General features: G+C 47.2%; 1 protein-coding gene across 2 annotated transcripts in view; it reads right to left on the bottom strand.

Annotated features, from left to right (window-relative positions):
• BTBD19 (BTB domain containing 19) overlaps positions 1 to 12,403 on the bottom strand; it is a 1,265,487-nt gene that overhangs the window by 1,074,651 nt on the left and 178,433 nt on the right. The window lies entirely within an intron of this gene.

Raw genomic sequence — 12,403 nt, 5'->3', positions numbered from 1 at the left:
TGTCTGCAAGCATAGGTCTGGGACACTCTGACCGCAACTTATTACGATCCTCTTTGGGCATGGGGCGCCTTACCCAGAACTTGAGGAACGAGGAAACCTTCTCAGAGGGCTGCCACTCGGCCGACCTGGGGTGCTGAATTAGGGCCGGGTCAAAGAAAGGCACTCCGCTACCATCTAGAAGGGGTGGCTCCTGAGGGCGCGCAGAAGTTACCTTCTTTTTCCTCCTCTTAGGGGGAGAATCCGAATCAACAGAGCTCTCTGAGGATGACACCGCGATAGGGTACTCCTCCGGCGCAAAACGTTCCTGCGCAGGCCCGGGTGTGGAAGTGAAAGGTTGATGAGACTCTTCCCACCCTCTTTTTAAAGCTCTTTTAGGGGAAGATATGGGAGAAATGGCCAAGGGGGGACTGAATTGTCCCTGGAGATGTTTAGTTTTGGCCGTACACTTTTTAGGGGCCAGGGGTGCAACAGAAGGGGAAACCTCCTGAGAGGGGTGGAAATCCGCAATGCGGGATATTAATCTGTCAAAGGCAGACGCCAAGGTGTTATTTAAACCAGTTAAAGCTGTGTCCAAAGAGGACTGAATAGCATGAGCCACTGAAGGCTGGGTATGACAGGATTGATCCCCCACCATGTCCCCAGACCTGTCACTTTTCTTGGCAGTACGTACTTGAGTGCTGGCATCAGCAGAGGAGGGGAGCACCCCCTTATCCATGACAGCACTTGGCAGTATTCCACTCGGAATATATATATATGAATATATAATATATCAACACCAGCCGGGCAATCTGGTAAACCAATGAAGCCTAGCAGGCTTAACTCACAATACCTCAGGTATTAATAACCGGGAAAGGGCCTAAGACTCACACAGGCAGAAACTGCTAACAAGCACTAAAGCACGCGAGCAGCGTGAGGAAATTTTTATAAAGGCAACATAAATATAAGTACATTCAACAAGAATAAATTTCCATAATAAAATAAAATATTTTCAGACAAAAAATCCCCAAGCTGATAGCAGGTTCGAACCGCCGACCTTTGGAACATCAACCTCGTGTGCCAAAGGCCCAGGGAGAACGCACGCAGCCTGTCAGAAGACACGCTTTCTGACTCAGGCTGCCGCGTTCTATAACAAACAAAGTCGACGGCGCGGCCCTGAACAGGGACGCGCGCCTGTAACAGAACGCGGAGAGCGTTCGCAACAATGTGTCCCGAAGGACTGAAACAGCGTGTGTGAGGGAACGCGTGCCCTCAGGCCTACGCGAATCCCACAAGCCGCGGAGCGCGCTCCAATCCGGAACGCCCGCTCGCGTGTGAAGAAAAAATGAAACAGCAGAAAGTCAGTGAAACAAGCACACGCTTCAACCAAACCGCCGTAATAGGGCAAACAAAGGATAATAAATTAGTAATATAGCAAATATAATCAATTGCTACAGAAAATGCCACAATGTAGCTAAGCAAACTGTAGGTGTGACTTAGCTGTGGGTCAGCAGCAAAGAAAGAGGGGGAGTGGTTAAAGGAATGGACCTATATGGGATGGACTCGCTCCCTATTGGCTACCTACAGGGCATGACCTGCCCACCATGTTGGACTGGGATGTTCCCATTGCATTGTTATAACATTGTTTTTTCGAAAATTTTCGTTTTACAAAGTTTTTTCTTTGCTGCTGTGGATCTCAGTAAAGATTGTAAATGCATAATATGAGCCTCCTGTCTTGCCATAGAATCTTCCCCTCACCCTCCCTTCCCCTTCAATTTCCTAACCCCCTGACCCCCACTTACCTGATACATACATGAGCGGCAGAGGCACTCCGTGTTCCTGCTGGCCGCCATAGAAATGGAAGAGGAGCTCCGCTTGGAGCCCAGTCTTCCAGCTCTGTGGCGACCATCTTGCATCAGTTTTTTGTATGAATGAATGGGACGTTGCAAGACATTCCGTTCATTCATACAAAAGGCATGGCTAACAGCACCCTGGGTTACCGGAATGGCAACTCAGGGTGTTAATAGCAATAATCACCCATGCCACCGGCTTGAACGGGTTGTAACGGCACCGGGACCCTCATTAAAGATCCTCCCCCTATTAACTCGGGCCCTGGGCCACTTCCACCCATTGCAGCCCAAGGAACGGGTGAATATTGCTTAATTCTGCAACATATTAGGAGCAGAATTTTTGTTTTTTTAAAATCCAAACATATTCTATATTGATTTTATGGATCAGTAAATGGAAGATCTCATACATTATATTGTGCAAGACACAAGGTATTAAAGAGGTTGACCATGTGGCCATGTATTATTAGATATCAAATACCCCCACCATACATAACAAGCATTGGCAATGCCAACAGTTTGGCCTTTTGGGTAGGCAAGGGAAAAGCACTTGCCAGGCACTGCCATAGTGGTATTAATGGTAGCAGCTGCAAAATTGTGCGAGTACCTGGGCATCTAATACGCAGTGCCTGGCAAAAGCGTAATACTCATACACAAGCCAAAACTGTTGGCTTTGTCAATGCCTGTTTTAACAGGGCTTCAGTGAAGGCACGCTTATAAATAGAGTGGCTGAAAGCAGACCTGGTTAAGACATTTTTATTACACCAGAGGCGCGTTTACAACTCCAATTAAGAAATTAACTCTCAGAAGACTGCTTTGAAAAAACACTGGCAGGCACATCCAGCGCAAAGTTTGATGGTAAGGCTTGTTATAGCAAACTAGTGAGTTCCCATGAGGAGGTGTTTTGGGTGGGGAGGGGCAGGAAGTGAGTGGGGATGTCCATAGGGATTAGCATGGCCAGTCAATGGGTGAGCAAATAACCAAACACCTGAAAGCTTTATGTCATGCGCGCCTGGAGACCAACTCCCTTGGTGACGGTGCGCTATATAAATACCTTTAACATTAACAACTCCTCATATGCCGTTTCTCGCTGCTGTACTCTAATGCAATTTATTTATTTGAACATTTATAAAGCGCACAGAGTTTTGACTTGCAGTTGGCGCTACAGTGCCACCTAATTGCCCAAACAAAAAAAGGACATTGCAGTTTATCCTGGAGTTCTGTGACCTTACAAAGGCCCATTTACCCACGAAACTCCTCCTTGACTTGGAATACCCTTATACCGTACGGTAAGGTGTACTTTAGCCCCTGTGTAATATGCAAGACTTGGTTAGACCAGCCCTTCTTTCTTTGTACCAGACGTTATTTACTTTGTTGATGTTTTGTTTGTAAAACTTTAAACTTTACAAAATGTATTTTTTTCTTATTATTTATTTTATTTTTTATTTATTTTTTAGGAACGATGCACGACATGTAAGTCCATATTGGAGACTAGATTTTCCCTTGCTGGAACTGATTAGGGAAACGAGGGCATTAAATATATTACCCTTGGTAAATAATACATATCAAGTTACTACATGTACCCTGAAGAAGCGTGGGAACCAACCAGATCACTACCGAGTTTTCATTGGCTAATGAGAAGTTACATTGATTAATTAACTGTGTCTACAGTTACATTATGTGATAAGTGTACACATCTGCGCAGCGCTGTGTGTTCTGTACCAAGACACAAACCTAACCCCTTGTTATTGGGTTCTGTTGTTTTTTAAGCATTCAGCAACTCAACTTTGGAGGCAGGTCAAGAAAGCGGGCAAGGTAGAAACATCATTGACATTTCTTATGCAAATTCGGCCCCGGGATTGTTTAGTAAACCCTTGCACTCTGCTCCGTTCCATGTTGACAGGGCCTCTCCGGTCTAGTTTCGGGTCCCTTCATCGCAACTGATGTCGCACGAGGAACGGAAAAAGGCGCGCACAGAGGAAAAGTGTTTACAGATCACACATCAGTGACTATCCCCAAAGCAGAGAGTGTCAGACAGCTGCCCACACACTCACGCTGGGGGGGGCAGAGAGAGTGCTTCTGGCTAGACAAGCCCTTTGTGAATCAGGGCAGCCCGCCGTCTACCTTGCACCTGGCCCCTTGAATTATAAAGCAGGGGCGAGCGAGAGGCTGGGCTTCCGCCCTAGGCCTCAGGCCTCACACCTGCCACCGGCTCCACCTGCGAAGACGGTGTGGGGCGGTTAACCGAATAGAAAAGCACACACTGGAGGTCACCAGCCTTCAAGGAAGGGATACCAGGAAGAGCAAGTACTGGCAAAGCCAACAGGTTGGGCCTTTTTATAGGACAACGTGCTGCATTTATTTCAATTTTCTACAAATTATCGTGCCAATACCAGTCTTTACCTTTTCTTTGCAAAACCAAACCAGTACATTCTACTGTTACGGCAGGTATAACGGCTCTATAACATAACACATATCCATTATATTTTCTATACAAAATCAAACACGCACAGCGCGTTAATCCATTGCAGTCTATCGGGATGTGGTATTCCTTGGAAATCAATTGGCTGAAGGCACACATGGAGGGTTCAGAAAATGTATTACACCATAAGCTGCTGGGTAGCTGCAATGAACCTATTACAGTTCAGACATAATGCAGAAGTGGCTCCGTTTTAACTTCCTGCTTTTTGAAGGCGGCAGATAAAAAAAAATGCTGATTTATTTCTGTCGATTTTTGCCCCTCTTGTGCCGATGGGTAGCCTTCTTTCCTCCTTGCTCCCCGAACTCCCTACTGCTTTCTGTCACCCCAAGCATCCGCACTACACATACACACAAGCACACACTCCGAGCAGTCTTTCAAAATCGGCCATTTTAAAAATTGGTTCAAATAAATTAATGCATTGCCTTAGTACCATTTAAATCACCTACGTATGACAAGAATCTAGGTGAGAATCAACTGAATGGCTGCCATGAATAAACTACCTTCCAGACAACTCATTCTGCAAAGACTAATGACTGTTTTAAATCACCTTAATGTGACAAGTATTCAGATACAGAACATGTGCTACTGGTTTTGGTAGTGTGGAATATGCATCCTTCCAAAAATGCCAGAAAGTAGCATGGCGCCCACTTATACTTTCTCTACCAATATTTTTTCCTTCTGTTGAAACAATGATTATCCTTTACAATAGGAATACAGATAGTATAGGAGGATCAATACTGGAAAGAGAACATTAAATGTGTGTTTAGTGGTGCTATAGAAAAATGCAGATAGATATATAGATTGTTTGACTCACCTTCAAATGATCTTTTGGATTTGCTTTCCAAAAGGAAGCAACATTAGGGGCTCTGCCACTTTAGATGTACGCTGGCAAAACGGAATAAATACTATATTACCGAGCATCAGCTCATAAGCACCGGCTACCAGTCGGCCCAAACATGGCCACATTGTAAAATGCTGTGCTAGGTGGGCCTTTCTGCACGCAGGGAGAGGTACCAAATGAGACAGGAGTGGGATGGGACCCCCTGGATGTCTTGAGATGCCTCGCCCCTGGGTTAATTTTACCTGCATTCATTGAAAGCCAAGCCACGCAGAGGCGATGGATGGAGGGTGGAGGACGAGTATGGTGTCAATGATCAGAACATTGTTAGTAGGGGAAAGGGAACGAGGGGAAGTCACAAGAGGAGGCTGGAGCAGTAGTCTCGCCTGCTGAGGACAAGAGTTGACATCAGTGTTTTAGCGGAGTGATAGTTGAGGTATGCACCGGAATTTTTGGGTTTCCCAGAGGTTTACTCAAATGGCAATTGCAGTGGAGGTGATAAACAGCAGGGTTATAGGTCCCTATCAAAGAGAACGCCTATGATTGAAAACCTTGGGCAGTGGGCATAGGGGATAAAGAAGGAGAAGGGAGGAAGAACAGATCTCTTTTGGAAGAGTTAAGCACCAGGCAGCCGAGCAACAGGTTGACGAGAGGAGATGGAGAGAAAAGGGCGCCTGAGAGGTGCAAGAGTCTTCATCCTCTGATTGACAGGTGCAGGAAATGTTGGCAGGACGGGGAAAGGGTGTCAGGTCATCCAGGGCATTTATAGGAACTGAGCTTAGAGAGGAATGTGTGGAGTTGTAGGTGATGAAGAGAAGGGTGGGGGGAGGAAGACGGAATGGGAGGTAATGAGGGTCCCTGATTTTGGTGATGTTACAGGAGAGGCAGAGGGCAACGTCATCAACTGGGAGGGATAAGAAGATTGAGCGGGACGAACAGTGCCCAGCCTTGCCCCGAGCATTGACGATAGCTGGCGAGGATGCGAGCGAAGAGACAAAATGAGATTAGTGGAACTAATGGATTCAGGGCGGTTCAGAGCAGCGACTAGAGCATTATAGTATGATGCAAGGAGTAAGGGACAACGGATATTCCATCAGCGATGCAAGTGGAGGTCCAGTCGACCATAGCTATTATATCAGCAGTGATCCAAGATTGCGGGTTGGCTAACAAAGCAGGCGAAGGCGCACACAGGATAGTGGTGTTCAAAAAGAGGCTGGTGCCGAGTTGAAAGGTTGGTGCAGGGTGGCGCAAGAGACTGCCGGGACAACCGGAATTTAGTAAGATAGTGAGCAAGCAAATCAATTTTGAATTTGTATTTGGTGGTGGGAGAGTTAGGGAAAGAGTGAGTGAAGGGGCAAGGGTGGAGAATAGTAGGAGATAGTAATCGGAGAGAGGGGTATAAGAGGAAGGACAGAAAACCTGAGTGAGGAAGCGAGAAAAACGAGATTGAGAGTGTTACTAAAACTGAGTTGAGAGATTGTGGAGGCCAATGGAGAATGGTTGTGGTGCAGAGTCAAGGTGAAGACAGTGGCTTGGATAGGTTAGAGAGGTGCAAGTCCTCCATGAAAGTAGTCAGGACCTCTGAGTGTCAGAATCCAAGTAGAGGGTCAATCCCAGTAAAGGAGAGATTAACAGTGCTTTGGGGGCGATAGGTGAGGATAATGGTGAAAGGGTTTGGAGGGACGAGTTGAACTGCAATATGTTTAAAGGAAGAGGGGAGAATAATAGCATGGAAGGAGAGCAGATGGGGTAGCCCATCTAGACATGAAGTCGCCCCATAAAATCAACATCACATTCAACGGTCTACTCAAATGGCAAATGACTGGATCCTTCAAAAGCAGTTCAAAATCTCAGAATTTTAATCAACACCCTAACAGTAGAACCCCAAGCCAATGAAGTAGTGAAAAATGCTTCTTCCATCTACACAAAATCAAACAGATACTACACCTCCTCACCTTTGCACGCAGAACCCTTTCATTTCCATCGTCATGTCAAGACTCAATTACACCAACAGGATCTAATTTGGAATGTCGGACTACCTTAGCAAAAAAATGCAGCGGATACCCTCCTCAGACTCGCTAAGAGAGAGCACATCACACCAGCACGAGGAACCCAACACTAAGATCCCAACACTGGCTACCAGTCAGAAAAAGGATTTACTTCAAAACACTGCGCATCAACCGCAGAGCAATCCAGTGCCAAGGAGCAGAATTCTTGCAAGAACAAAATCTCTATCAACAGACCGAAGCCCAAGACCCAGCAATGACATATGTCTTGTACCCAAGCAAATCATATTCAAAGTGGAAATACAGCCTTCTCATACATCTCAGCAAAACTCTGCCACTGACCCCCCAGGAAATATGCACAACAGAAGAACGTCTGACCTGACACTTTAATCTGTCAACCAAAAAAACTAAAGCATGCTCTAAGAGAAAAACCCAACCTGGACAAAACGAGATACACCACACATTTTGGGGTCACCTTGTCCTCCTGGATGAACTCAACCAAACTGTGCAGGCTGTAATCAGGAAGTAGACAGACAAGAGATTCAAAATTGGATCTCAAATACATTATTATCTATAATGTCAGGCTGGAGTAAGGCCCAACTTCCCCTATGCTAAGGTGGGATTTCCCTACCTAAAGAAAACTAAGCATAGTATGTGTCAGGAAGTCCAAATCAAATATCTGTCTGTGTCCAAAACCATGCCTGCCCTCAGAACTAACTGTATACAATGTGTTGGGATGTCAGCAACAAAATGAATAGTGTTCAAAATAAAGTTCAGACATTCTTCCAGCTCTTGGCTTGTAATCGGCATCCCCTTCCCCAAGTTCAGAACAGTTCACAGGGTATCGGGGTTCCCTTCCGCACAAGTTCAAATGTTCCAGCTTTTTAAAAACACAATTCCTTGGGATACTTCCCAGCTCTTTTATCATCAGTACTTTTCACTGGTTCACATAAGCGGTTGCTGCAAAACACCAGTGGTCGAAGTGAGCGGGAGCGGTCGGGAGCGGTGATCCTACACTTTTTTTAATTACCTTGTACAGCTCCTATACTTTTATTTTAAAAAGCAACCGTTCTGAAATGGTTTTGTTTTAATATAAAAGTGTAGGAAGAAGTTGAAAGCTTCCCTTTCAGTGCACTGCACTGAACGTTCCCTTAAACAGCAGGTGCAAGTGTTTGGGGGGTGTATTGTGTGTGGGAGGGGTTGTGGCAATGGGGTTTGTGGGGAGCAGGGGCAGGCCAGCAGGGAACACAGTTCCACTACTTCTTTTCGTACACTTCGACCACTGCAAAACACAAGCGTCTTTAAAGAAAATGTAATTGGCTTTTTCCACAAAGGGAGGCACTCGGTCTAGGCGCAGGTGTCGGACCACGCGTCCCCCCCATTACAGGTCACGCAACGGATACCCCTTCTGGTCTGCTTTTATTTGACACTGAGGCGTGTTTCTTTCATCAGTGTCACACTCTTCCAACACTTTAACGCGGCTTGCTTGGCCACCATGCACTTTGTTACACTTTCTGTATTCTTCTGGCTCTTGCCAATACAGGTGCAGTGCACTCAATCCTTGTAGCGTTGACCAACACTTGGTTTCTTATTTCATACCCTTCTTGGTATTCTGTTGGATTTGCCAACACGTGTGTCTCAAACAATTAATTCCGTGGTTTCTGCTGCTTGCACCACCTTGCTATCATTCCATCATTCACAAGTACTCATAACTTGTTTTTGCTTTGTACGGCATTCAATTTGTTCGGTATTCAAAATGACTTGTTTCAGCATTCAGAAAGCACCTGGTTCATGTTCCCCGAGCACCCCGTTATGAGTGTTTCCCTGTTTCTACTCACTGGTTGTTTGCAGCAGCTCCCTTCGGCTCCTTTCTATTCCTCGCTCTGCTTTCTGGCTTCCAATACGTCCGCTCTTCCCTCGTGGAGGGCATAGGGAGCACTGCTTGCTCTCCTGGAGTCTTGCGGCGACTGGTGTGCTTGGTGCCCCACATCTCCTTCTGCGTGCACCCGACAAGGAGGGTTTGCAGGACTTTCAGACCCTATTGAGGCCAGACTCTGCGTCCCTCTCTTCATCCCGGCACGTTTCCCAGCACTCGTGAGTCCCGTTCCTCTCTCTCCAGTCTGCTTCTTTCTCCCCAGCCCACTTTGTTTCTCTGCTGCCCGTTTTCTTCCATTGTTCTGTGCGGCAAGGCTTCTTATACCTATTGGGATTGTTAAATGACCACAGGTGTGGGTCATTAAGTTAAATTGCCTGACCATAGTGAAATCCATTCGGTGGACGTGCATGGTTGTTCCACCTGCATACCTCCATAGCTCTCTTATTCGTCTCAGTACCAGAGTAATGTTTGAATTAAAGGAAGTGTGCATAGCTCTGTTTTGTCTCTTCCTCGTCTTGGTACATGACTGATAAGTCTGCATTAACAATACAAGGCTGATATGTGTTTATCTCACCTAAATGAGGGTGTGTCCTCTTAGGTTGTCTCTTCTTTTTCCCAGTGTTGAGGTGGTGTTTCTGGGGGACATTTTGGACGGAAGAAAAGGGAACAGGCTGACAGTAGTCTACAAAGGCTTGGGGAATAGAAGGTTAATTCTAAAAAGAGAATGTGGGGTATCATGTCTCACCTAAGGACGTCCTCTTCCCACTCCCAGAGTTCCATCCACCCAAGTGATCCTCCCTCGCATCTCCATCCCCAGGGTCAGGATCCAAATGCCATGGCCTTTCGCTGGCCACTTGAGAGGAGGAACCAGGGGGAAAAGAAGTGAGGACGCCCTCAGATTCCTCACAAGGCCCAGTAAAAGAAAATGTAATATTGCTAACCACCACATAACACATGTCAGTCTAAACCTAACAAAATACAGAACATCATCATTCCTACTATTACCGTACTAAAGCTCTCCATATTCCTGCAAACACACCACAATCCACTACATAAAACACCCACCACATCAACTTTCTCATCATACAGCAAAATGCACATATCCTCCAAGAACTCACTTGATTACAACATGCTCAACTTACAGCACTACGTAACAAGCACACAAAATGACCGATACAAAGTCACACAATGAAACAACCCAAACCCATACCACTTAGAAGCAATCCCAGCACACAGTGTCCTTTTTTGTCTAACTGAAACTACCAACAGAAAAGCAAAAGCACTCTTGCATGCTCCTACACAGCAACAACTCCCCCCCGCCCCCCTTCCTTTTCAGATCTGCCACGGTGCATGGAGACCATGAAAATGGAGATGAGATGGATAAGGGAGAAACATTGCAGGTAGGCTGAGCATGGCCATATGCCCGTCTTTCTGTACGCAGCGACAGTCTGGCACCTTTCTGTTGTGTAATGTTAAGACAAAACAAAAAAGGTGATGGCTGGAATGTTGAGAATGAATCTTAACCTCTGGCATTGCTCTGGCCAACCCTCCAGACCATCGTTCTTCACCTGCCAAGACATTACAGAAGAGGAAATAACATATGCAAATCAGCCTGGGTCCCACCCCCAAAAAAAGCACTGCAGCTCTAACTGCTAGGTCACATCCCTTCTGCACGAGACCACGAGCACCCCCAGACATGTTTCAGCCTCATTGGGCGTCATCAGTGAGGAGTAGCTTGGGTCTCTAGTGTTAAGAGGCAGTCATAAGGTTGGAGAAGCACAAGCAAAGGCAGAACATAAAAGCGAACAGGAAGGGAGCAGGGGAGAGATGCCCCTGAGGTACACCACAGTGTAGAGTACCAGAGGACAAAAGAAACAGAAGACGGGTGACAGCCTGTGAAGACAAGAAGAGAACCAGGAAAGACAATCCCCTCTCCCCCCGATTCCTAAGAAATTCCAGATCGCTATTATTTTAATTATAATTAGAATGTTGTCCACATTCCTGAGAGGGCCGCTATTGAGTAGGCAAGAGTCAAAATGGGCAGTAAGGAAGGAGGCTTTATTACAGATGGATTGGGCATTCCAGAACATCAGGAGCAAGTCAGTGGCAAGACAGGAGGAGGCATGGGATGGAAGGGTTGCCACAGGGTGAGACAGAGGGCTAGGCATGGTTGGTATGGCAGGGGCCAGCGTGCTCATTATGAGAGCTAAATGGACAGGAGGAGGCATGGGATGGAAGGGTTGCCACAGGGTGAGACAGAGGGCTAGGCATGGTTGGTATGGCAGGGGCCAGCGTGCTCATTATGAGAGCTAAATGGACAGAGAGGGAGCATGGGATGGAAGGGTTGCCACAGGGGGTGAGAGAGGGCTAGGCATGGTTGGTATGGCAGGGGCCAGCGTGCTCATTATGAGAGCTAAATGGACAGAGAGGGAGCATGGGATGGAAGGGTTGCCATGGTTGGTATGGCAGTGGCCAGCGTGCTCATTATGAGAGCTAAATGGACAGAGAGGGAGCATGGGATGGAAGGGTTGCCACAGGGTGAGACAGAGGGCTAGGCATGGTTGGTGTGGCAGGGGCCAGCGTGCTCATTATGAGAGCTAAATGGACAGAGGGAGCATGGGATGGAAGGGTTGCCACAGGGTGAGACAGAGGGCTAGGCATGGTTGGTATGGCAGTGGCCAGCGTGCTCATTATGAGAGCTAAATGGACAGAGAGGGAGCATGGGATGGAAGGGTTGCCACAGGGTGAGACAGAGGGCTAGGCATGGTTGGTATGGCAGGGGCCAGCGTGCTCATTATGAGAGCTAAATGGACAGGAGGAGGCATGGGATGGAAGGGTTGCCACAGGGTGAGACAGAGGGCTAGGCATGGTTGGTATGGCAGGGGCCAGCGTGCTCATTATGAGAGCTAAATGGACAGAGAGGGAGCATGGGATGGAAGGGTTGCCACAGGGTGAGACAGAGGGCTAGGCATGGTTGGTATGGCAGGGGCCAGCGTGCTCATTATGAGAGCTAAATGGACAGAGAGGGAGCATGGGATGGAAGAGTTGCCACAGGGTGAGACAGAGGGCTAGGCATGGTTGGTATGGCAGTGGCCAGCGTGCTCATTATGAGAGCTAAATGGACAGAGAGGGAGCATGGGATGGAAGGGTTGCCACAGGGTGAGACAGAGGGCTAGGCATGGTTGGTATGGCAGGGGCCAGCGTGCTCATTATGAGAGCTAAATGGACAGAGAGGGAGCATGGGATGGAAGGGTTGCCACAGGGTGAGACAGAGGGCTAGGCATGGTTGGTATGGCAGGGGCCAGCGTGCTCATTATGAGAGCTAAATGGACAGAGAGGGAGCATGGGATGGAAGGGTTGCCACAGGGTGAGACAGAG

Source organism: Ambystoma mexicanum, chromosome 1q (genome assembly GCF_040938575.1).
Source record: "Ambystoma mexicanum isolate Mex_15411 chromosome 1q, UKY_AmexF1_1, whole genome shotgun sequence".
In the NCBI taxonomy this organism is placed as follows: Eukaryota; Metazoa; Chordata; class Amphibia; order Caudata; family Ambystomatidae; genus Ambystoma; species Ambystoma mexicanum.
The sequence above is the reverse complement of the archived record's forward strand: the minus strand, read 5'-3'. Positions and strand labels throughout refer to the sequence as shown.